General features: G+C 45.8%; 1 pseudogene; it reads left to right on the plus strand.

The window, feature by feature from the left end:
* The first annotated feature begins 438 nt into the window (after positions 1–438).
* Positions 439–27,476, plus strand: part of LOC142258693 (uncharacterized) — a 98,658-nt pseudogene continuing 71,620 nt past the window's right edge.

The raw sequence follows: 27,476 nt of genomic DNA on the forward strand, positions 1-27,476 counted from the left end.
TGGATGTGTTCTTCTATTCAAGCAAAGTCTATGGGAATTTGGGTTTCTTGTTCACACTATGTTGTTCAAAATGCTGCCTTTTTGTGGCAGAACTTTGGTCAAAAACTCAGCTTTTCAAAGAAGCAACATGTCAATTGTTTTTGCCATTTGGGTTTTGCACTGCAAAGCTGAGTTTTTGACCAAAGTTCTGCCACAAAAAGGCAGCATTTTGAACAACATAGTGTGAACAAGAAACCCAAATTCCCATAGACTTTGCTTGAATAGAAGAACACATCAATTTTGGCATTAAACAGCGCGGAAGAAAAAGCAGCAAAAAAGCAGGTAAAAAGCAACGTGCGCACATACCCTTAACATTGCTTTTCTGTCTGGAAAGTTCGGGCTGGAAACATCAGGCTGCATTGTGACCACGCCCCATCACATGACCAGTGACGTCATACCTGTCAGGAGCCCGTACATTCTAGCATCTCCCCTGTGCAGAGCGGACGGATCCTGACCCTGAGGTGGGGAAGATTCAGCTTTTCCTCATTAGTTATAGAGCTGAGGTCACACTGGATTTTGGGGTAAGAAATAAAAGTGTCTCCTGTCACTACTGGGGGCTGCAGCTCGTGTATATATCACAGGGAAGGGGCTGAAGCTGCAGCACAGGGCTGTGGAGGCTTCCATAAGGAAGGGGGATATGGGGGGCTACACAGGGCAGGGGGCGATGCTGCATATTGGGGGATTACACTGGACGATGCTGCATATTGGGGGCTTACACTGGGCGATGCTGCATATTGAGGGGCTACACAGGGCGATGCTGCACGTTGCGGGCTCAAGGGGAGAGACTGCACTTTAGGGGGGGCTGTAGGAAGGATGGGGCACATCTAGTGTTTATAATTCCAGAGAATAAAGACCACAATGTGCGTCAATCAGTGACGTTTCGGTTCTTTCTTGGACCTTTATTAAACTCACTATAAAGATCCATAAGAAAAATACAAAGTGAATATTCTCTGAAAGGTGCATGAATATTAGAGCAAACATCATACATATTACTTGTGGAAAGATCCATAGAAAAGATTTATCTATAGAACAGAAAATGGGCACAATTGGATCATGGCCTCGTCCCCAGCGGCTGCAATATCCCATAATATTCACTTTGTATTTTTCTTATGTATCTTTATAGTGTGAGTTTGATAAAGGTCCAAGGAAGAACCGAAACGTCACTGATTGACTCACATTGTGGTCTTTATTCAATGGATTTAAAAAATCAAAAAAAATTTGAAAATATTTTGTATATTTTGAGTGCCGGATATATTTCTTCACTTTATTCTGATTTGATGTCAGTGAGAAAAACCTGCAGATGTGTCTGTATAGAGAGCGGAGGGAAAAACCTGCAGATGTGTTTTTATAGAGTGGATGGAAACTTCTCGTTTGTCTTACCGACGCCTCAGCCCTGGTGTGGAGGACGTCACTGTGGAGGTATCATACAGTGCTTGTATTATACATTATGGGGCAGTGAAAGGGAAATCTTTGGGCTTTAAGAGGAAAATTACTTTGTAAGGGCTGTAAAGTTGTGAGAGGTTCTTATATGACCCAGTTGAATATTAATTACATTTTTATGTTTTGGGGAGGGGGTACCAATTAGAACTTCCGCTATGAGGTCCTATGATTTCTATGTATGCCTCTGTCCACCCTCTTAAAGAAAAACAATTAAATAAAACTAATTTTCCTTAATAAGGCTATGTGCACACGTTGATTATTTGCATGCAGTTACGCTGCGATCTGCACCGCAGCGTAACTACATGCGTCCTGCGTCCCCAGCATAATCTATGAAGATTATGCAGGAGCCGTGCGCACGTGGCGTATTAGAGTGCAGCGCTTTGGCTGATGCCCGAAGCGCGCGTTCTAAGAAGTGACATGTCACTTCTTTCGTGCGCTCTGCATGCATCCCCCGCTCTGTCTATGGGAGGGGCTTCAGTCAGAGCCCATGAAATCGGCTTTTTTTTCTCTTCTCATTACGGACTTTCTGCAGCGATTTGAAGCGCATGTGTGCTGTTCAAATCACTGCAGAAATTTCTGCAGTGACCTGCTACGTGCGCACATAGCCTAAGACTTTCAAAAATACAACATTGTTGACCAAAACAATTCTGAAATGACGGAAAAATAAGCATTAGGGCGTCCAAATTGTGAAGACAAAACAATGAAGGAAATCCCAATGTCATAATGTACCACACTAAGTGGACCCTGCCACGTCTGCTTCTATCCCTGCTGAACTGACTCTGGGGCCGCACGGGGGGATATAGGAGGCGTAGAGGCCATGCATAGATTGGTCTCAGGTGCTCTGGTAGCAGAAGCGTCCATCTAGAACCTTCCACATGACTTTCCCTTCTGTCCGTGACTTTTACATTATTTATTTTACAGCTTTGAAATTCAGGGAAAAGATATGCAGAACGCTGCAGACACAATGGAAAAAGGAGAAATGGATGTGCGGAGTGATGAACGGAGTAGAGACCTTTCCACAGGTAACCCTCCTCAGTGAAGTGTCACCATTAAATAACAAGGAGAACAGTCACATTCCCAGCTGCAAGGAGAAAATGAAGTTACATTCTCCCTGCTGCCACTCGTACACAGTTATGAAGTGTGGGAAACAGTAAAGGGCGCTTTACACGCTGCGATCTCGCTAGCGAGATCACAAGCGATGGTATCCGCCCCTGTCGGTTGAGCGACGCTGGCATATCGCTGCCCGTGTCGCACAACCTCGCTTACCCCAGTCAAACGCACTTACCTGCCCTGCGACGTCGCTCTGGCCAGTGACCCGCCTCCTTCCTAAGGGGGTGGGTCGTGCGGCGTCACAGCAACGGCAGGCGGCCAATAGAAGCGGAGGGGCGGAGATGAGCGGGACATAAACATTCCGCCAACCTTCCTTCCGCATAGCCGGTGGAGGCAGGTAAGGAGATGTTCCTCGCTCCTGCGGTGTCACACACAGCGATGTGTGTTGCCGCAGGAACGAGGAACAACATCGCAAATGAGAGATAAACGATTTTTTGTTTTAGGACGACCTCTCCGCGGCAAACGATTTTTGCTGCTTTTGCGATCGTTTTAGGTCGCACATAACTGTTACACGCTACGATATCGTTAGTGACGCCGGATGTGCGTCACAAACAATGTGACCCCGACGATAAAACTAACGATATCGTAGCGTGTAAAGTCCCCTTTACACTTACCGCTCACAGGCTGTCAGCCAAGGAACAAGATGGTTGATTACTGGGCACTCACTATGTAGTGAGTGGTGACTGTTTCAGCCTCTCCCACTGTGCTGGTGACTGGAAGTGAGCAGCTGCTGGGAGAATGTACCTGCATTTTCTCCTTGTAGTTACAGTGTCAATCTCACCGCTGTGTTAGGCCAGAGTCACACTTACGAGAGACTCACGCGAGTCTTGCAGCACATCACCTGGCATGGCCGCACACTCTCCGGACAGGAGTGTCTCAGCTGCATAGAAATACAAACAGCCGATCCACTCCTGTCGAGAGTGTGTGGCCATGCCGGGTGATGTGATACGAGACTCGCGCAAGTGTGACTCCGGCCTTAGATGCAGTGAGTGACAATTTTGCTTCCCTATGGAATGAGGGCCGCGCCAAGCTGTTATATTGTTGAGCAACAGCTCAATTCAATCTGAAACTGAGAGGTCCTTGGTTTCTTCAGGGGTTCCCTGTTCTAAATGATCAGTTACTTAGCTGAGTAGTGAGTCCCAAACACAGGGTATCACGGAGGTGCAAAGGTAGCTGGAGCAGGGACCGCAAAAATGGCCCGCAGACTAGGGTACGTGTGCTGTTCCTTATCCCAGAGGTAGGCTTGATGGTATCCAGGTCTGGACCGCCAGCTTAACCCTAACTCCTGTCCAAACCCTGATCTAACACCCCTCTCCCCCAGCTGGAGTGGAGATGCAAACCCTACAAATACCACAGACACAGGAAAAAAAAAAAAACTCATACACACTGCACACAAAAAGGAGACACTGTACGTGTATTGGAGGGAATAAAGTATAAGGAAGGAAGTAAATGTACAACGGGGAAACTTCCACACCACTCAAACAGCAGTATACTCGTCACCAAGAATAGGATCACCAGAAAGACCGGAATCACAGGAGCATAAGCTGGAGGTATCATCTGCAGCAACAGACTCAAACCTTAAATAGGGATAAGACAGGTGAATAGAAATTAGCCTTCTGAGTCTCAAGGAGCCACATACCACTCCACAGGAATTAACACCTGCAGGACTGGAAAGCAGTGGAAAAGACTCAGCTGAGGCTGAGCAACTAAGATCAGGTTGCCTGTGAACAGAGTCTGACGCCACAGCGGCACCCCACGAACGTGGGCCTGAACACAACATGACACGGGGCCTTGGTTATCTGTGCTCTGATCTATAGCTGCCAGACCTTGGACCTCCTCTGACCTTCCATTTGCCCCGATCTGCTATCCTCCTGATATTCTGACCTCAGACCATAACCTTTGTCTTTCCCTTTAGTTAACGGCATGCTTCCTTTGTATCTGACTCCGGAACATTTGATAATGCTGCCTCACGGCTTGTCCATGCAGTGACTAGCGTCACACACTGTTCTAATAAACGAGATAGATATCATTTAAATGCTAGGTACTCAGATTACCACTATATCTGCAGGTAAATAGTGTTTTTGTAGCTGCCAGGTTTTCTTTAACCCCTTCTCGATATGTAACATATTACATCCTATTACTTCTTATTGGCTCAGAAGCTGAGTCTCCATTATTGCCAGCAGATGATGTCTGACTTATTCAGTGGAGGTAAACTTCACCCACTGCTGTTAACTTTTCAGTCTTTGATAGCAGCAATCGCAGCACGCAGCCTTTCGGGTACAACATTGGACATATCCAACACCCCCAGCAACGTTATCGTTAGGTGCAGATGTGTCGCCATAATAGCTGGGGGGTCTGGTAAAGACCTCTTCTCCTTTATAAGGATACTCCTATGATCTCGACACATTCCTTCAGTGGTGTAGTTTCCAAAATGAGATTTCTTGGGGGTTTCCACTGTTGAAGCACATCAAGGGTTTTACAAATGTGACATGGCATCTGCTATCTATTTCAGCCAATTTTGTTCTCCAAAAGTCAAATGTTGCTCTTTCCATTCCAAGCCCCGCCGTGGACCCAAACAGTAGTTTTCCACCACATATGGGGTATCGGCGTACACTCGAGAAATCACACAACAGAATTATATGGTCCATTTTCTCATCTTACTTTTGGAAAAATGAAAATTTGTAGTTAAAGCAACACTTTTGTGGGAAACATTAAACTCTTCATATTTTTTTCTTCCACATTGCTTTAATTCCTGTGATGCATCTAAAGTATACTTTGGCATTCCATTACTGCTGTAGGAATATTACAAAAAAGGGATAAATACATAGCTAATATGAAAAATGAGTAAAATGATAGGCATTGCATTACTGCTTTAGAGATATTTGCAAAGAGAGATTCTTAGCTTATGTATTGGCCATTCCATGTGAGCCCGATAACCTCGACAAGGTGATCTTATTATATTGGGACCCTAACAGCACACTTGGGAGAAAAAAACATGAATCTCATTTGCACATCCCAAAATAATACCTTGATCTAAAGCCACTAGGCAAAAATTAAATACCTTAACATGAGGTTCTTGGTTTTGCATTCTGATCAGTTCACACACTGGGAGCTTTTGGAAGGTGAGTGTACAGCTCCTTTCACAGAGTTCTGGTGTTGTGTGGTGGCCATTGTTGTGGTGGTTTTGAGTCGGTGGGGCGGTGTGGCCTGGAGTCATGGGGACTCTGCCTTGCAGCATGGGTGTTGTGAGGCACCAGGTCACCTGCCCTGTTGGTGTAGCGGTGGACGGTGCTGCACTTTTGAGGCATAGAATAAGGACCCACTCAGAGGTTCGCCGTGACGAGGCAGGGGGCTTCATAGAGCCTGATCAGAATGTTAAGCCAAGAACCTCATGTTCATGTATTTAATTTCTGCTTGCAGCTTTAGATCAAATTATGACTTTAGGAAGTTGGAATCATGTCTTTTTCTTCCAGGTGTGCTATATTGGAAAACTAACCTTAAATTTTTCTATGTGTGATTAAAAATCTGCATGTCTGGGAAGATAGGTTCCTGGTAAAATAAGATGGTGGACACATCCTGGCTATAGGGCAGAGTGCTTGGTCAGGTGCTTTTCAAGATTATCGGGCTCACAAGGATTAGCCAATACATAAGCCAAGACTCTCACTTTCCAAATATCTCTAAAGCAGTAAGGCAATGCCTATGTTTTACTCATTTTTCTCATTACCTATGTATTTATCCCTTTTTCTAATTTTTCTACAGCAGTAATGCAATGCTAAAGTATCCTCGATATGCTTTTGTAGATACGTTTTATTGAATTTCGTTTTGAGCACTTCTAATGGTGCAGTTTTTAAAATTATATCATTTTGTGTATTTTCTGTCACATAGGCTTTTTCAAGTAGAACTTTGCTACACACTTTGAAATTTGTATGGATTTATGTGTGTCTATGTGTATGTTTGAGGTTATATTATTAAAAGCTTAACCCTTCAATTTTGTTTATGGCAGATGACGGTACCAGGAGTTCAACACAGAATGCTAAGGGAAGTGAAAGTCACCAAGGAGAGAAGCCATATGCATGTTCAGAATGTGAGAAATGTTTTGCTCAGAAATCAAATCTCATTACACATGAGAGAATTCACACGGGAGTGAAGCCATATTCATGTGCAGAATGTGGGAAATGTTTTGCTAAGAAATCACATCTCATTACACATGAGAGAAATCACACAGGAGAGAAGCCATATTCATGTTTAGAATGTGAGACATGTTTTGCCACCAAAACAGATCTCATTACACATGAGAGAATTCACACAGGAGAGAAGCCATATTCATGTTCAGAATGTGGGAAATGTTTTGCTGAGAAATCAGTTCTTTTTAAACATAAGATAATTCACACAGGAGAGAAGCCATATTCATGTTCAGAATGTGAGAAATGTTTTTCTCAACAATCACATCTCATTACACATGAGAGAATTCACACAGGGGAGAAGCCATATTCATGTTCAGAATGTGGGAAATGTTTTTCTCAGCAATCACATCTCATTAGACATGAGAGAATTCACACAGGAGAGAAGTCATATTCATGTTCAGAATGTGGGAAATGTTTTGCTCGGCAATCACATCTCATTACACATGAGAGAATTCACACAACAGAGAAGCCATATGCATGTTCAGAATGTGGGAAATGTTTTTCTCAGCAATCACATCTCATTACACATGAGAGAATTCATACAGGAGAGAAGTCGTATTCCTGTTCAGAATGTGGGAAATGTTTTGCTAAGAAATCACATCTCATTACACATGAGAGAATTCATACATGAGTGAAGCCATATTCATGTGCAGAATGTCAGAAATGTTTTGCTCAGAAATCAAATGTTATTACGCATGAGAGAAATCACACAGGAGAGAAGCCATTGTTATGCCCAGAATGTGGAAAATGGTTTGCTCAGAAATCACATCATTTTATACATGAGAGAATTCACACAGGAGAGAAGCCATAGTCATGAATAGAATGTCTGTGTTAGTAAATATTAATAGACTTTTACTATCTGTTAATAGCGTTCATTTCATGGGTCATTACGGTTGTGTACTTCTTAATGATGGAGCATTTACAATCTTTTTACATATTTCTTTTTTTTTTCTAATTTTTGAGGGGGAGAAAAATCTTTTTTTTTTTTTTTTTTTTATTATAGCCAAGTTGTACTCTTTACTCATCCATTTGTGTATTGCTTTAATGAGAGCAGAATCCATTTTGTTAAATCTACACTCCATTTTGTCTTTGTAGAGCCTGTACTGTATCTCCCCTGGTGTAATGCGGCAGACACCTCTGCTTACTTTAGATAAGGACTTGTGTAGTTTCAGTTTCTTTGTTAAAAATAAAGCTTAGGAATGTGAAACTAAAATGTTTCTATAGTCTTATATAAATGAGTGACTATGATGTAATTTTTTTTGTTGGAGACAAAGAGAGAGCTACTTCTGATACTTTATTGTCTCAGAGGGGCGTCTTGAATACATACCGTGTATTTCCAAAAATAAGACCCTGTCTTTTATATATTTTTTTTTTTTTCCACCCCCAAAAAGCACTAGGGCTTATTTTTGGAGGAGGTCTTATTCTTGGAGAAACACGGTTGGGAGGTAAGTTTACCCCCAAAAAAGCAGACCCCCACCCTCCCCCCACCTACATCCCAGAAGACTCGTACTCACCAAACCTGGACGTCTGCGTGGCTCCCAGGTCCTCCTGTGGTCTCCGGTGAGTGCTGTACGCAGTCCTCCCCTGTTGCTGGCATACACACACACACACACACATCACATCTAGTGCTTCTAGCTGCAGGGAATGAGAGCAAGTCACATGTCCGATCGCAGGTCCTGTTCTGCAGGTCCTTGCGCTCCACTGCAATTCCTCTCGGGATTCTGCCGGCGAGATGTGTTTGGATGTGGTGAGTATGTGTGCGATCCGATGTTTGTGTGTGATTTGATGTTTGCATGTGATCCGATGTTTGTGTGTACGATCTGATTATGTGTGAGATCAGATGTGTGAGAGGGGGCGATCAATGCAGGTCCTGCCGCTCAGCATCAGGTGAGTGATTGCGTGGTGCCCACTGTCTATAATGAAGTGTCCTTCAGTATCTGTATGTTTTTTAGCTGCACAGATATTTCATTATTGATCTGCGACTAGGGCTTATTTTCGGGGAAGGGCTTATATTTATGCCTTGCTCCGAAAATGGTGAAAATCCCTGCTAGGGCTTATTTTTGGGGGAGGGCTTATTTTTGGAAAAACACGGTACATACATGATCTCTATGATGCATGATGTCTATAATTTAACTTAATTAGGACCACACACACAATCTTATATGTCCCATGCTGAATGGCGACAACAAAATCTAGTGCCTGAACAGCGACCCACTCCTCCTGGGAGCCGCTGATCCAACCACCTTGCCTTCCTCAGAAAGGGAACACAACCTGTATCAAAAGGTAAGAAGCTTATTCTTAAAATATTCGAATTTGATAAACGGACGATTTTGCAAATTTTCCTGGAATGGAGAATGGAGAGGGCTGTAATTTTTATTTTAGGTAACTTTAACTGTGACAGAATAAAAAAAATACAGAAAATTACATTGCATGATTTTTAAATAATGAATTTATATTTTATTGCGTTAAATAAGTATTTGTTCCAATGTAAATACAGAACTTAGCATTTGGTACAGAAACCTTTGTTTGCAGTTACAGAGGTCAGACGTTTCCTACATTTCTTGACCCAGTTTGCACACACTGCAGCAGGGATTTTGGTTCACTCCTCCATATAGATCTTCTCCAGATCTTTCAACTTTCTTGGCTGTCACTGAGCTGCATTGAGTTTCAGTTCCTTCCAAAGATTTTCTATTAGGCTCAGGCCCTTAGTTGCCCTGTCTGTGTGTTTCGGATCATCGTCATGCTGTAAAGGGGGCTTTACACGGTAGCGATATCGCTAGCAATTTGTAGCGATAGCGAGCGTGTAAGCACCCGCCCCCATCGCGCATGCGATTGTTTGTGATCGCTGCCGTAGCGAACATTATCACTACGGCAGCATCACACGTACTTACCTGGCCGGCGTCGTCGCTGTGACTGCCGAACAATCCCTCCTTCAAGGGGTAGGGACGTTCGGCATTACAACGACGTCACCACAACGTCACTAAGCGGCCGGCCAATCAAAGCAGAGGGTCGGAGATGAGCAGGACGTAACATCCCGCCCACCTCCTTCCTTCCGCATTGTGGCCGGCGGCAGGTAAGGAGAGGTTCCTCGCTCCTGCGGTGTCACACATAGCGATGTGTGCTGCCGCATGAGCGATGAACCACCTGGATAAACAACCCTTCTATCTCCCTTCTCCTTCCTCTGAAATACCCCTCCTTCTTTGGATTCTGTGACTATCACTCGTCTTAACCTCTTCTTCTTGTTTTACTATTATCTAAGGTTTTAAATGATTATCCATGTATTATTTCTACCATCTATACACCTATAGGCTTGGTGTCGCATTGACTTTTGATTTTTGAATCGCATCATTTGTTACAGCATGGATGTATGTTCTCATATTGTATTTCTTTGAAAAATCAATAAAATCTTAAATTGGAAAAAAAAACAACAACCCTTACCGATTTTTGAGTTTGGGGCGACCTCTCCATGGTGAACGATATTCACCATTTTTGAGGTCGCTTAAGGTCGCTGGTCAGTGTTACACGCTGCGATATCGTTAATGACGCCGGATGTGCGTCACTAACAACTTGACCCCGACGATAAAACATTAACGATATCGTAGCGTGTAAAGCCCCCTTAAGACCTAGCCACGACCCATTTTCAGTGCTCTAATACTAATTCTATTTTGGTCTCACTTGACCACATGACTTTCTCCCATGCCTCTCTGGATCATCCAGGTGGCTACTGGCAAGATTTAAATGAGCCTGGATGTGCAGGCATGAGCAGGGAGACCATGTGTGCACTTCAGAATTTTAATCCATGATGGCATAGTGTGTTACAGTAATATTCGAGATTGTGGTCCCAGTTCTGTTGAGGTCATTGACCAGGTCCTCCTGTGTAATTCTGGACTGATTCTTGACCTTTCTTAGAATTATACTTACCCTCACGAGGCGAGATCTTGCATGGAGCCCCAAACCGAGTAAGATGACAGTCATTGAGGGGCGTGCGTGCAGCAGAGCATTTGTAGGTGTGTGTGCTGCAAAGTATTGGGGGCCTGCATGCGACAGAGTAATGCATGCATGCGGCAGTGCATTAGGAGGCATGTGTGCGACATAGCATTGGGGGGGCATGCGTGTGGCAAAGCATTGGGGGGTGTGCGTGCAGCAGAGAATTGCGGGCGGGGGTGAGGCAGAGCATTGCTGGTACTGGTTGTGGAGAGCGCTGCTATGTAAGGAGCACTATGCCGCTGTCCTTGGTGACACTTTAGACATTAGGATCTCTTTGCGCTCACCAACAAAATGGCTCTACTCTGTGATCCTAAACTTCATTCTCTCTTCTCATTCTTTTGGAAACACCCAGAACAGGAGGGGACATCACACAGATGAACAGATTCCACCCACTTTTCTTGCACTTGTAATGTTAGCTAGTTATACAATAGGTCTACAGTAGGATCGCAGCATCTGCTCCCCCTAGTGCTTAAGAGTGGAAAATATCAAATATTTTATTTTTCTCAAGTCACCCTCCACGACACCACAAAGGAAGTTACCTTTCCGCCCTAAGGCCGGCGTCACACTTGCAATTGCAAAATTGGTCTGATTCTCTTGCAGGAGAGTAGCACGAGCTGTGTCCTTGTGTCAATCCGTGTGTATTGCAATTCTGTGATTTTTCTTGTGATTGTAGTCCATGTGCAATCCGTTTGTAATCTGTATGCGATGCTTGTTTCTTCATGCGATTGTCTCAAATCAGTCAACATATGTTACCTGTCTATTTAAAAGGGCACGCCCCCACGTACCTCAATGGACTTGATGCCATTAGTGAAGTTTTTGCTGAACTGCATGCTTCATTGACCAACTACATTATCAAAAACAAGGTAATGTATTCATATTTGACCGTAAACACCACTGAGCGTGTTCTGCTTCACTGGGTTTTATCTCGTAGATTTGGTGAAACCTACCTAGATGCAACTATTCGTTGGCGTCGCAGATTTTGGATTCACCCATTCGTCCAGCATCGCTCTACTAGAGCCATTTCCATCGCTTATATAAAAATTACGAGATAATCTAAATGAATTTCATGCCTGCTGTAGAATAGGTTTGGAAATATTTGATTTCATATTAAATTTAATTCACCCTTTAATCAGTAACCAAAATACTAGATTTAGGAAAAGTATTTGTGCAGAGGAGCGTCTCTTACTTACATTAAGGTATGTAATTATATTATTTTAAAGAATTGTGTAAAATGTAGTATTAAGTTATGTAATAACATTTTAGAAACATCTCAATATTTAAGTCAAAATTTCCAGGACGTCCCTCCGGACAGCACCACAGGAGTTAATCCCCTTGACCTATACAGGGACAGGATCACAGAGAGGTTAAAAGGCCCCTCCCCACCTCCACCCTCCAGTGTTTTTCCTGTCCCAACAGGAGACGGTCGCATGAGAGTTGCTCCTGAATTGGAGATATTTTATCCTTTTAGAATTTCATCATATGGATTTAGTGAGTATGGGATCGGGGGGGTCACGGCCTTCCCTTCTACCTGTGAAGTGGCCCAGAGCTGAAACATCTCGAAAGAATGTCCCTCAGCCTCCACTCGTTGTGTCAGAATGGGCTCAGGGGGTTTGGGGGGGAAGGGGGTCTCTGCCTTCCCCTTCTCCCTGTGAAGCGGCTCGGTGCTGAAACCTCCTAAAGCAGGGGTGGGGAACCTTTTTGTGTCGGCCATTTGGAATTTCCTGCTAACCTTCGGGGGCTGCACATTATCAACTTGAAAAATAACCCTGCTATATTTGGTCAAACGATTAATTAACTCACCCCTACTGTGGAGGCAGGAGCTGCTTCTCTTTGGTGCGGCTGTGATGTTCGGTGATGTTGATCATCTTGTTTCTCACAACTGCTTTTCCAGGTTTGTCTCGGTCTGGAGATGCTAGGGGCATATATACAGTCATATGAAAAAGTTTGGGCACCCTATTAATGTTAACCTTTTTTCTTTATAACAATTTGGGGTTTTGCAACAGCTATTTTTCCAGCACCCATGACGGCACCACGAGAGAGGGGATCCGCCCTTCAAGGACAGGAAACCTCCAGAATAAAAAGGGGCGGCAACTCTCCCCGCATCAGTTGGTTTCCTGTCCTTGAACAGGGAGCCTCCAGGGATCCACTGGATCCAAGAAGGTCCTGATGGGCCGAAGATTCAAGTCCGGCGCCCAGATGGCTGACTTTGGCAGCGGCACGGGTCCTGCTACGGTCGGCCGAGGTGCTGTGGAGCTGCCGCAGCGGACCCACGGGGGTCAGGATTGCGTGCGGCGCGCCCGATTCTAGGAGCGCCAGGAGCCTGCGGGGACCAGGTAAGATCCGGTCGGCCGCAGGGCTCTCCCGACGCAGCATACCCACGGGGGTCCTGTCTGCGCGCGGGTTCCTTCCCTCCCTACTCCCGCCCCCCCCCTCTCCTTACCATGGCGTTCCGGTGCCAGGGGCCGGGAGAAGGGTGGCTGCTGCTGCGCTCCCTGCGGGGTGTCCTCGTGGCTGAAGATGCTGTGGCGCTTCGGGTGACGGAGCGCCATGTTGTGTGTGGCAGCGGGGATGTCCGGGCAGTGCGCATGCGCAGTGCGCCCTTTCCTATTGGACGCGCAGATGGGTCGTCATCTCCCGGAAATAGGGGGCGGAGTTACCAAGGTTTTTTGAAATATCAGAGCGGCAATCTTCTCTATGGTGCCTGTGCTCGGTTACCATGGCTGACAAGCAGTCAGCTGCGTCTCCTTCGCCTCCCTCCTCCCCAAAGCCTCCCTCTGATCATGATACTGCCTCCCTGAAGTGGCAGAAGAGAGGTGGCAGGGATGACAGTGTCACCGGCTCGGGTGTCAAGCGTGGGATGACTGATGACCGGTCCTCCAAGCGGAAGGACCCTGACTCTCCTGACAGAAAAAGGCCCTCTAAAGGAGGGAAGTCAGATGATGTCCCTGCTGACCCGGTATAGCCTCTTGCATCTGTGGGTGAGTGCTACCTCATGAGTTCCGCTTCTAACCGGCGGTCGTCTTGTCTGTGTTTGTTATAGGATGACAGTAAACCTAAGAAGTGTTTATCTAAATCCAGACATAAGGAATGTGCCTTGTGCTGTAAGGAACTATCTGGTTCCTGGACTAAGAGGCTGTGCAGAGGCTGCATTCAGCAGACTTTGTCGGAGGAACAGCCGGGATTTGCCTCCGATCTCCGGTCCATCATACGGGAAGAGGTCAGGGACTCCCTCCGATCCCTGTCTGGGGCGCAGAGTGCTGGGGGTTCTAGGCCCCCTTCGCCTAACCACGAGGACTCTGATAGGTCTGATGGGGAATGTGATTCCTCTGGTTCTACTTCCCGCTCCTCTTCAGATAGCGACTCAGGGGGTCGCCAGTGCTTCCCAATCGAAAATATGAAGAAGTTGGTTAAGGCGGTGCGGACCACTATGGGCATCCCGGATGAGAAACCGGAAAAATCTATCCAGGATAGCATGTTCGGGGGCATGGAGCAGAAAAAACAACGCTCCTTCCCGGTGGTGGATAAAGTACAGGCCTTGATTGCCCGGGAATGGAAGAGACCTGATAAGAAACGTTCCCTTCCAGGCGCCTTTAAGAGAAAATATCCGTTTGAGGAGGCCTCCTGCTCCACCTGGGATAAGGCGCCAAAATTGGATGTGGCTGTCGCTAAGGCGTCCAGAAAGTTTGCATTGCCATTTGAGTATATGGGCTCCTTGAAAGACCCGTTGGATAAGAAAGCTGATCACTTCCTGAAGAATACCTGGGAAGCTTCTGCCGGAGGACTGAGACCCGCCATTGCGGCTACATGTACGGCTAGATCCCTGACTATATGGATAGACGAACTGGAAGACCAGTTTAGATCACGAACACCTAAGGAGGAGATTGCTTCCTCCCTCTCCAAATTGCGGGGGGCGGCGGCCTTCCTTGCGGACGCCTCGGCGGACTCCACTAAGTTGGCTGCAAAGTCAGCGTTCCTCTCCAATGCGGCTAGAAGAGCTCTCTGGCTGAAATGCTGGCCGGGGGATCTGCAAACTAAGTCTAAACTTTGCAATATCCCCTGTCAAGGTGAATATCTGTTCGGGCCGGTCCTGGATGACATCCTGGAGAAAGCTAGCGACAAGAAAGGTGGTTTTCCCTTTCCGTCATTTCCTTCTTCACGGCGGTCCTTTCGCCCCACCCGGCCGCGGGATCGGAATACCTGGTCCGATAGAAAGAATCCGGGAAAGGGGTTCATGTTCAAGGGCCCCTCAAAAGATCAGCATAAGTCGTTCAAGTGACTCGCTTTCCCAGGTCGGAGGGAGGCTCTCTCAGTTCCTTCCGGCTTGAGAAAGGATTTCGTCCAGTGCATGGATCCTGGGCCTCATACGCTCAGGCCTCCGGCTCCCCTTCCGTCACCTTCCTCCTCCCCGATTCCTGGTTACCCCTCTGCGTCGTTCTCCTGCGGAACAGCTGGCTTTGGAAGCAGAGGTCCGTCACCTCCTCTTCAAGGGGGTTCTAATGGAAGTTCCCGCACGGGAACAAGGAGAAGGATTCTACTCCACCCTCTTTCTGGTGGGGAAGCCCGACGGTTCCTATGGAACCATCATCAACCTGAAAGCCCTCAACCGGTTCCTTCAAATAGACAGCTTGAAGATGGAGTCCGTGCGGTCCATCGTGAAATATCTGTATCCCCATTGTCACATGGCTGTCATAGACTTGCGCGATGCATATTATCATGTCCCAATCCACTCTCTCTTCCAATGCTTCCTCAGAATAGCCCTCCACATGGGCGGTCGGGTCAGCCACTTTCAATACAAAGCCCTCCCCTTCGGTCTGGCCATCGCCCCGAGAATTTTTACAAAGATAATAGCAGAAATGTCGTCATATCTGCGTCAGAGAGAGGTCCTTCTGATTCCTTATCTGGACGACTTCTTGATTGTGGGCGCCTCAGCTCGCCATTGTGCGGCCCTTCTACAGCAGGTGCAAGCTTCCCTGCGGGAGTTGGGCTGGTTGATCAACGAGGAGAAGTCCCAGATTAATCCCATCCAAGGTTCAGCTGTTTCTGGGACTCACTTGGGACTCCAACACTCAACTATGTCGTTTGCCTCTTTCCAAAGTGGAAGCCCTCCAGACCCAGATAGACCGAACTCTGCGGCACAAGCGCATGTCTCTCCGGGGTGCGATGTCCCTTCTGGGCTCCCCGACTGCGGCCATCCCGGCTGTCCGATGGGCTCAGGCACACACCAGGGTCCTGCAGTGGAATATCTTGCTGCATCAGACCGCTCACGGAGATCATCTGGACAGACTCCTCATTCTCGACCATCGCACATTTCAGTTCCTCTATTGGTGGCTAGATCCGGTCCACTTGGGCAGAGGGGTGCCTTGGATGGTGCCAGAGCCCATGGTGGTGACCACCGACGCCAGTCTCTACGGTTGGGGTGCACACTTGGACATTCAGTTCATTCAGGGACGATGGTCTGGAGGAGAAGCTCAAACTTCCTCGAATACAAGGAAATTGCTGGCGGTGGAAAAGGCGTTAGGTCGTTTCCTGCCGTTATTGCGGGGTCGCCATGTGAAAGTTCTGTCGGACAACCAAGCGACAGTAGCGTATCTCAACCACCAGGGGGGTAGTCGCTCCAGGCACCTCATGTCCATCGCAAGCAGGATCATGTCTCGGGCAGAAGCTCATCTGGGCTCCCTGTCGGCAGTGCACATCCGAGGGAAGGAGAACATTTTGGCGGACTTTCTCAGTCGCACCCAGTTTCACCAAGGCGAATGGTCTCTAAATCAGTCCGTTTTCGACAGGATAACGGAGATGTGGGGGGTTTCCGAGATAGACCTCTTTGCGACCCGAACCAACGGGAAGGTTCCCCGATTCTGTTCCCTGGATCCAAGGGATCATCCCCACTCGGTGGACGCCCTATTGCTCAGCTGGGACTTCCGCCTCACATATGCCTTCCCTCCGATCATCCTCCTCCTTGCAGTGCTCAGGAAGATACGGGAGGATCGAGCAGCAGTGATTCTCATAGCACCCTTTTGGCCAAAGAGACCTTGGTTTTATTGGCTGACGCATCTGTCCATCGCCAATCCGTGGGTTCTCCCGGACCTACCGGATCTCCTATCCCAGAGTCCAGCCTTCCACCCGCAGAACACCAGGTTACACCCGACGGCGTGGCGCTTGAGCGGTCACTGTTAGGCGACAAGGGGTTTTCTCCGGGCCTGATCTCCACCTTGATGCAGTGTTGAAAGTCTGTCACTACGCGTATTTATGGGCGCATTTGGGCCAAATTCCTGGCCTCTACGGGTACAGATCCTACTAAGCCGCCCTCTGTCCCGCTTGTCCTAGAATTCCTCCAGAGGGGTTGGGAACTGGGTCTGTCGGTTAGTACCCTAAAGGTGCAAATCTCCACACTGAGCGCCTTGTATAACCATGCCCTGGCCGGAGATCCCTGGGTGTCTAGGTTCGTTAGGTCCTGTACTAGGTCTAGGCCTCGGTGCAGCATGCCACTGCCGTCCTGGGACCTTAACTTCGTCCTTTCAGCTTTAACACTACCCCCGTTTGAGCCCTTAGATTCTATCTCACTCAAGCATCTGTCCCTCAAAACGATTCTCCTGGTCGCACTCACTTCCGCCCGTAGGGTTAGTGACCTTCAGGCCTTATCCATTTCTCCTCCGTATACCCAGTTTTTTGACGACAGGGTGGTTTTAAGAACTGACCCTGCCTATTTGCCGAAGGTGCATTCCCACTTCCATAGATCACAAGAAATAGTGCTGCCCTCTTTTTATGCCAACCCTTCTACTCCGGAGGAGATGGGATGGCACTGCCTGGATATTAGGCGTTGTCTTCAACAGTATCTGTTGGTCACTTCAGAAGGGAGGAGGGATAAGTCTCTGTTTGTAGTCTTCCAGGGTTGTAGGAAGGGGCTTAAGGCTTCTAAATCCACCTTGGCCAGGTGGATCAGGGATGCCATCTCTGTTGCTTACACGGCCGGGGGTGAAGCCGTACCTCCTGGTCTGAAGGCGCACTCCACGCAAGCGATGGCATCTTCCTGGGCGGAGAGGTCAGAGGTCTCCATTGAGCAAATATGTAAGGCGGCAACCTGCTCTTCTCCGTCCACCTTTTTTAATCACTATCGCCTTGATTTGTCGTTCACCGACGTCACCTTTGGGAGACGGGTTCTGCAAACTGTTGTCCCTTCCTAGGTCTTCATCTCTGTAATTCTCTCGTGGTGCCGCCATGGGTGCTGGAAAAATACGTAATTACTTACCGGTAATGTGTTTTTTCTGAACCCATGACGGCACCCTTACATTCCCTCCCTGCACTTAGGTGTTGCTGGTTTGCTTCCTTTTTCGCTCCTCTTCACTGGGCGGTTATGGTGGCGGGTTATGTTTTAACGATGTTCCTTGTTTCGGAGGTCCTGTCATGCTCGGTAATCAACTGATGCGGGGAGAGGTGCCGCCCCTTTTTATTCTGGAGGTTTCCTGTCCTTGAAGGGCGGATCCCCTCTCTCGTGGTGCCGTCATGGGTTCAGAAAAAACACATTACCGGTAAGTAATTACGTATTTCAGTTTCATATATCTAATAACTGATGGACTGAGTAATATTTCTGGATTGAAATGAGGTTTATTGTACTAACAGAAAAGGTGCAATCCGCATTTAAACAAAATTTGACCGGTGCAAAAGTATGGGCAGCCTTATCAATTTCTTGATTTGAACACTCATAACTACTTTTTACTGACTTACTAAAGCACTAAATTGGTTTTGTAACCTCCATTGAGCTTTGAACTTCATAGGCAGGTGTATCCAATCATGAGAAAAGGTATTTAAGGTGGCCACTTGTAAGTTGTTCTCCTATTTGAATCTCCTATGAAGAGTGGCATCATGGGCTCCTCAAAACAACTCTCAAATGATCTGAAAACAAAGATTATTCAACATAGTTGTTCAGGGGAAGGATACAAAAAGTGCCTCAGAGATTTAAACTGTCAGTTTCCACTGTGAGGAACATAGTAAGGAAATGGAAGAACACAGGTACAGTTCTTGTTACGCCCAGAAGTGGCAGGCCAAGAAAAATATCAGAAAGGCAGAGAAGAAGAATGGTGAGAACAGTCAAGGACAATCCACAGACCACCTCCAAAGACCTGCAGCATCATCTTGCTGCAGATGGTGTCAATGTGCATCGGTCAACAATACAGCGCACTTTGCACAAGAAGCTGTATGGGAGAGTGATGCGAAAGAAGCAGTTTCTGCAAGCACGCCACAAACCGTGTCACCTGAGGTATGCAAAAGCACATTTAGACAAGCCAGTTACATTTTGGAAGAAGGTCCTGTGGACTGATGAAACAAAGATTGAGTTGTTTGGTCATACATAAAGGCGTTATGCATGGAGGCAAAAAAACACGGCATTCCAAGAAAAGCACTTGCTACCAACAGTAAAATTTGGTGGAGGTTCCATCATGCTTTGGGGCTGTGTGGCCAATGCCGGCACTGGGAATCTTGTTAAAGTTGAGGGTCACATGGATTCAACTCAGTATCAGCAGATTCTTGACAATAATGTGCAAGAATCAGTGATGAAGTTGAAGTTACGCAGGGGATGGATATTTCAGCAAGACAATGATCCAAAACACAGCTCCAAATCTACTCAGGCATTCATGCAGAGGAACAATTGCAATGTTCTGGAATGGCCATCCCAGTCCCCAGACCTGAATATCATTGAACATCTGTGGGATGATTTGAAGCGTGCTGTTCATGCTCGACGACCATCAAACTTAACTGAACTGGAATTGTTTTGTAAACAGGAATGGTCAAATATACCTTCATCCAGGAACTCATTAAAAGCTGCAGGAAACGACTAGAGGCTGTTATTTTTGCAAAAGGAGGATCTACAAAATATTAATGTCACTTTTATGTTGAGGTGCCCATACTTTTGCACCGGTCAAATTTTGTTTAAATGCGAATTGCACATTTTCTGTTAGTACAATAAACCTCATTTCAATCCAGAAATATTACTCAGTCCATCAGTTATTAGATATATGAAACTGAAATAGCTGTTGCAAAAACCCAAATTGTTATGAAGAAAAAGGTTAACATTAATAGGGGTGCCCAAACTTTTTCATATGACTGTACATCGCAGGAGACACTGGGATTACACATCACAGGAGGGGCTGGGGCATATACATTACTAGGGGGGCATGGACAGCCCTGGCGGTGGCACAGACATGACTGTGGACAAGGACAGCACTAGTTGGCAGTACGGACTGCACGAGGAGGCAGCACGGACTGCACTAGGTGGCATCACTAGGGAGACACAGACAGGACTGGGGGAGCATAGATATCACTAGGAGGTGGGGGGCATAGACAGCAGAGGCGAGTACAGAGCACTGGGGGTACACAGTACTGAGGGGTGGAACACAGCACTGGGGGGCACGGACTGCGTAAGGGGGGCACAGACAGCACTGACCATGGCATGGACAGCACTGGTGGCAGCATGGACAGCATTAGGTGGTGCTGACAGCACTGGGGGAGCATAGACATCACCCAGGGTGTACAGACAGCACTAGGGGGGCACGGACAGCAGTGGGGGTTACACAGTGCTGAGGGGGTACACAGCACTAGGGTACACACTGCACTAGGGGGTACACAGCACTGGCGGGTACACACTGCATTAGGGGGTACACACTGTACTAGGGGGTACACAGTTCTAGGGGTACACACAGCATTAGGGGGTACACACTACTGGGGGGTACACACATCAGTGGGTACACACTGCACTAGGGGTATACACAGCATTAGGGGGTACACACTGTACTAGGGGATACACAGCACTGGGGGGTACACTGTTCTAGGGGTACACACAGCATTAGGGGATACACACTGTACAAGGAGGTACACAGCACTGGGGGGTACACACAACATTAGGGGGTACACACTGCACTAGGGGTACACAGCACTGAGAGGGGGGGAGCAGAGATGGGTTGAGTACTCACAGTACTGGGGTGGGTAAGGAGGAGTCACACACAGCACAGGTCCGGATGGTCGGTAAATCTGCTGCAGCTCTTCTGTGACTTTATCGCAGTGTGCTGCTTATTCCGCCCACCAGAACACACTAGCACAGGCCGGGGTTAAGCCTAGAATTTATGGACTGCAGTCATGTCTTGAAAGTCAGGATCTGGATAAAGCCCGTACATTCTAGCATCTACCCTCAGGGCATCAGGCAGTGGGATTTAAAGGGCCAGCAACCGGGAAAAGCACGGCTGCCGCCAGAGCACAGCGGTCCCCTGGAATGTGCCCAGGGGCCGCATACGGCCCGCGGGCCGGAGGTTCCCCACCCCTGTCTTAAAGGAATGTCCCTCAGCCATCACTCGCTGTATCAGAATGGGCTCAGGGAGATTGGGGAGGGGTCTTTGCCTTCGCCTTCCCTTCTCCCTGACAAACAGTCCGGAGCCAATACCTCTCTGGGTAGAGGTCCCTCAGCCATCAGCGCACCATATGAGGCCTAAAACACACTTCCGCAAAAAAAACGTCCGTATGACACGGTCCGTTTTTTTGGTCCGTGTTCCGTATTTTTGGGGCGTTTCTCCGGTAAGTATGGCATTTGTGTGATGGCGTATGCGAGCTGTGTGTGCGTGTGGAATGTCCGTATTGACATAAAATACGTACGTGTGCAGTCCGTGTGCCGTCCGTTTTTTCAGATACGTATTTTCACACACATAACCTTGTTAGCCCATCATAATGTGCTCCTGGTGTGTTAAATTGGTCAATTAACTACCCAACTTGGTTAGTTTGCTTAAAAAACCTTAAAAAACATTGCTTCTGAGCTCATTCTCACATTAGACACACTCCAAAATGTCTCTCTCCAATGAAGCAACCATGTATTTGCTCTGGTTGATATCTAGGAGATTTGGGGTTAGGCGACATATGATTGAAGAAGAGCCACCACTGGAGAAAAGGATGTGGATTCACCCCCTTGTAAAGCTCAGGAAAACACATGGGCATTTTAATATTTTATACAGTCATATGAAAAAGTTTGGGCACCCCTATTAATGTTAACCTTTTTTCTTTATAACAATTTGGGTTTTTGCAGCAGCTATTTCAGTTTCATATATCTAATAACTGATGGACTCAGTAATATTTCTGGATTGAAATGAGGTTTATTGTACTAACAGAAAATGTGCAATCCGCATTTAAACAAAATTTGACCAGTGCAAAAGTATGGGCACCAAAACATAAAAGTGACATTAATATTTTGTAGATCCTCCTTTTGCAAAAATCACAGCCTCTAGTTGCTTCCTGTAGCTTTTAATGAGTTCCTGGATCCTGGATGAAGGTAGATTTGACCATTCCTCTTTACAAAACAATTCCAGTTCAGTTAACTTTGATGGTCGCCGAGCATGGACAGCACGCTGCAAGTCATCCCACAGATTTTCAATCATATTCAGGTCTGGGGACTGGGATGTTCCTCTGCATGAATGCCTGAGTAGATTTGGAGTGGTGTTTTGGATCATTGTCTTGCTGAAATATCCATCCCCTGATTAACTTCAACTTCGTCACTGATTCTTGCACATTATTGTCAAGAATCTGCTAATACTGAGTTGAATCCATGCGACCCTCAACTTTAACAAGATTCCCGGTGCCGGCATTGGCCACACAGCCCCAAAGCATGATGGAACCTCCACCAAATTTTACTGTGGGTAGCAAGTGCTTTTCTTGGAATGCCGTGTTTTTTTGCCTCCATGCATAACGCCTTTTTGTATGACCAAACAACTCAATCTTTGTTTCATCAGTCCACAGGACCTTCTTCCAAAATGTAACTGGCTTGTCCAAATGTGCTTTTGCATACCTCAGGCGACGGTTTGTGGCGTGCTTGCAGAAACTGCTTCTTTCGCATCACTCTCCCATACAGATTCTCCTTGTGCAACATGCGCTGTATTGTTGACCGATGTACAGTGACACCATCTGCAGCAAGATGAAGCAGCAGGTCTTTGGAGGTGGTCTGTGGATTGTCCTTGACTGTTCTCACCATTCTTCTTCTCTGCCTTTCTGATATTTTTCTTGGCCTGCCACTTCTGGGCGTAACAAGAACTGTACCTGTGTTCTTCCATTTCCTTACTATGTTCCTCACAGTGGAAACTGACAGTTTAAATCTCTGAGACAACTTTTTGTTCCTTCCCCTGAACAACTATGTTAAATAATCTTTGTTTTCAGATCATTTGAGAGTTGTCTTGAGGAGCCCATGATGCCACTCTTCATAGGAGATTCAAATAGGAGAACAACTTGCAAGTGGCCACCTTAAATACCTTTTCTCATGATTGGATACACCTGCCTATGAAGTTCAAAGCTCAATGAGGTTACAAAACCAATTTAGTGCTTTAGTATGTCAGTAAAAAGTAGTTAGGAGTGTTCAAATCAAGAAATTGATAAGGGTGCCCATACTTTTGCAGCGGTCAAATTTTGTTTAAATGCGGATTGCACATTTTCTGTTAGTACAATAAACCTCATTTCAATCCAGAAATATTACTCAGTCCATCAGTTATTAGATATATGAAACTGAAATAGCTGCTGCAAAAACCCAAATTGTTATAAAGAAAAAAGGTTAACATTAATAGGGGTGCCCAAACTTTTTCATATGACTGTATGGCGAAATGCGGAAATTTCCACCTAAATTCCAAGCCTACTGCCATCTCACCATGAATTCATTTGACAACATCCTTGGCCTTGTGTACCATCGTTTGAAGCATCAGGACACCTCTATGCGCCTCAGCATCTCCCCTGAGGAACGACTGTTGGTGACTTTACGGTAGGTGTTGTCATGTATACTCATGCTTTATCTGTTATATTGAAATACATGTTAAGTCGCTAAGGCATAATTTTGTAGAAATTATGTAATTTACATTATGGTCTTTGTAGAAAACTTATATTGATCACTTAACCACAGTGCAATTTCAAAATAAGATCTGAGAAGTCACATCTACCATTCTATCTCTACTAAAATTAAAGAAACAAGAGGCTTAACTCAAACAAGCTTGTTTATTAAACACAAAATTAAATATTTTTCCAATATGGAAAGTAAAGATCACATATGTTTTCCCAACCAAAGAAATTATAAAAAAAACATACACAGTATCTCGCCAGTCATTGGATGATACAAATAATTGGTGTGAAATATACATTACATGAATAGTCAAAGTAATGTCATGTTTTTATTTTATTTCAGTTACCTAGCAACTGGGCAATCCATCAGCAGTCTACATTTCAAATTCTTATTGGGAAGGTCCACAATTGGCAAGATTATCCTGCATACCTGCACTGTGCTTTGGGAGACCCTTAGGCATCATGCAGCTGCCTTCAACACAGGAATGGATGCACATTTCAGATTAATTTTTGGAGAAAACAGCTTTCCCTAATTGTATTGGTGCCATTGACGGAAAACACATTAGAGTGAAGAAACCACCAAACTCTGCATCAAGATATTTTAATTATCATAAGTTTTTTTTCTGTAGTTATTTTGGCCATGGTAGCTACAAACTATTGCTTTTTATTTGTGGATATTGGTGCCTATGGCAGTGCCTCAGATGCACGCATTTTCAGAAGCTCACGTTTAGCAAGACGATTAATGTCTGATAGTTTAAGTTTGCCTGCACCAAGACCATTGCCTGGTACTAATGGCCCAATTGTCCCTTTTGTAATGGTTGCAGATCAGGGGTTTGCATTGTCTAGGCATTTGATGCATTCATATCCCAGAAGGGGACTGGACAGATCAAAAGACCTATTTAATAGCAAATTGGCCAGAGCACGTTGCTATGTTGAACGTGCCTTTGGCATTTTGGCCTCAAGATGGCGCATTTATCAAACCACCATCCAACTCCAACCAACCACCGTCAAGGCTGTCATTAAAGCTACAGTAGTGATACATAATTACTGTAGATTACATGAAAGCAATGACGAAGACATTGAGGAGTTGCCAGCTTTAAATGCACCATTTGTAGAGAATGGTAGTGTTAGAACCACTGTGTCCACTTCTGGTCTACAAGTAAGGAATCAGTTTAAAGATTATTTTAGTTTAAATCGCCATAGTCATGTATAATTTTTTATTATTATTATTATTATTATTGTTTATTTATAGAGCACCATTGATTCCATGGTGCTGTACATGAGGGGGTTACATACAGAATACATGTACACGTTACAATAGACAGACTAGCACAGGGGGAAGAGGGCCCTGCCCTTGCGGGCTTACATCCTAAAGGATTTTGGGGAGGAGACAGTAGGTTTTGACATTGTTATAGTTTTTTATCACTTGGTTACATAATCACAAACACATATGTAATACAAATGAGAAAATAACCATACATAGGTATAATTTGTGGGTTTTTTTGTTGGTTGGTTGTTTTTGTGGTCCCCATAAGCTATTGTGATATAACTATATTGCTATAACATCAGGATTTTTGGGTATTCTAAAAACAGTACTACTGAATGTACATGACTAATAAAAATATAGCAAATTGTTTTTGAACAAATTAGTCCAGAATTATTATTTTATGTATGTATGTATGTATGTTATCTTTTGCAATACACCCTGTATTTTTTTTTTTTATAAACAATTTTGTCAGGGACATTAGCCCATACAAAACACCATACTTTATTATGCAATAATGTCACGCAAAAATAATTTGTTTGACACTATTGGAATACAAGTATGGGACCAGACCATATGCAGATACTGCATAGTGGCTGGATTTTTAATAATAAAGGTGTCTGAATGTTAGTGTAGTAGTTTATGTGCGTGCATTTTTTCCCTAAACCCAGTTTATTCTAATGGATGGTCCAAACAACATGTCCAGAGCAAGGCAACATTCTAACAGGCAGGTATTGTTTTTGAAGTGATAGAGTAATTTCTATTGCATTTTTGTAAAGGAAAAAATAAATATGACTACATGCATATAGAGTAAGTAATGTGTTACATTTTGTTATATTTTCCCACCAGCAATACCCTAGAAAACATATCAAAATGTAAAATAATACATACAATATCACATTATGAGTCAACTAAATCCTCTAGGCTACTGATGCTTTCCTGTGTAGGCTCCATTGCATTGATATCTACAGAATACCGTGTTTTTCCAAAAATAAGCCCTCCCCCAAAAATAAGCCCTAGTGGGGATTTTCAGCATTTTCGGAGAAAGGCTTAAATATAAGCCCTCCCCCGAAAATAAGCCCTAGTCCCAGATCAATAATGAAATAATGAAGTGTCCGTGCAGCTAAAAAAGTTACAGATACTGCAGGACACTTCATTATACACAGCGGCACCTGGCAATCACACTTACCAGACGCCGAGCAGAGGACCTGCAGTGATCACACACCCGCACACATCAGCTCTCACACACACACACACACACACACACACAATCAGATCACACACACACACACACACACACACACACCAGATCTCACACACAAACATCGGATCGCACACACATCGGATACATACACACTCACCTCATCCAGTGACACCGATTTCTTCTCGCCGGGAGAATCCTGAGAGGTGGTGCAGCGCGACGAACAGGACCTGCGGCCGGACACTTGACTTGCTCTCATTCCCTGCTGCCGTAAGTGCTGGATGTGATGTGATGTGTGTGTGTGTGTGTGTGTGTGATCTGCTGTGTGTGTCTGCGATCGGCTGTGTTTTTCTGCGATCGGCTGTGTGTGTCTGCGTTCGGCTGTGTGTACTGTGATCGGCTGTGTGTGCCTGTGATAGGATGTGTGTATCTGTGATCGGCTGTGTGTGCCTGCGATCGGATGTGTGTATCTGATCGGCTGTGTGTGCCTGTGATAGGATGTGTGTATCTGTGATCGGCTGTGTGTGCCTGCGATCGGATGTGTGTATCTGTGATTGGCTGTGTGTGCCTGTGATAGGATGTGTGTATCTGTGATCGGCTGTGTGTGCCTGCGATCGGATGTATGTATCTGTGATCGGCTGTGTGTGCCTGCGATCCGATGTGTGTAGCTGTGATGGCTGTGTGTGCCTGCGATCTGCTGTGTGTGATCGGCTGTGTATATCTGCGATCTGCTGTGTGTTGGTGCCTGTGATCAGATGTGTGTATCTGTGATCGGCTGTGTGTATCTGTGATCGGCTGTGTGTATCTGTGATCGGCTGTGTGTGCCTGCGATCTGCTGTGTGTGATCTGCTCTGTATGTATGTGTGTGTGTGTGTGTGTGTGAGAGAGATCTGCTGTGTTTGTGATCTGCTGTGTGTGCCTGCGATCTGCTGTGTGTGATCGGCTGTGTATATCTGCGATCTGCTGTGTGTTGGTGCCTGTGATCAGATGTGTGTATCTGTGATCGGCTGTGTGTGCCTGCGATCTGCTGTGTGTGATCTGCTTTGAGAGTGTGAGAGTGTGAGAGTGTGAGAGTGTGAGAGTGTGAGATCTGCTGTGGGTGTGATCTGCTGTGTGTGTCAGCTAGCAGCAGGGGAGAACGGCGTGCAGCACCGAGCGGAGATCACAGGAGGACCTTGGAACTATGCAGACGTCCTGGTCTGGTGAGTATGAGTCTCCTGGGAAGTGTTGGGGTCTGCTTTTTTGGGGGGTAAACTTACCTCCAACCGTGTTTCTCCAAGAATAAGCCCTCCTCCAAAAATAAGCCCTAGTGCTTTTTTGGGGGGCAAAAAAAATATAAGACAGTGTCTTATTTTTGGAAAAACACGGTATGTTTGCTGCACAACAGTAGATGTTGTAGTGAGTG

Source organism: Anomaloglossus baeobatrachus (assembly GCF_048569485.1).
Source record: "Anomaloglossus baeobatrachus isolate aAnoBae1 chromosome 3 unlocalized genomic scaffold, aAnoBae1.hap1 SUPER_3_unloc_1, whole genome shotgun sequence".
In the NCBI taxonomy this organism is placed as follows: Eukaryota; Metazoa; Chordata; class Amphibia; order Anura; family Aromobatidae; genus Anomaloglossus; species Anomaloglossus baeobatrachus.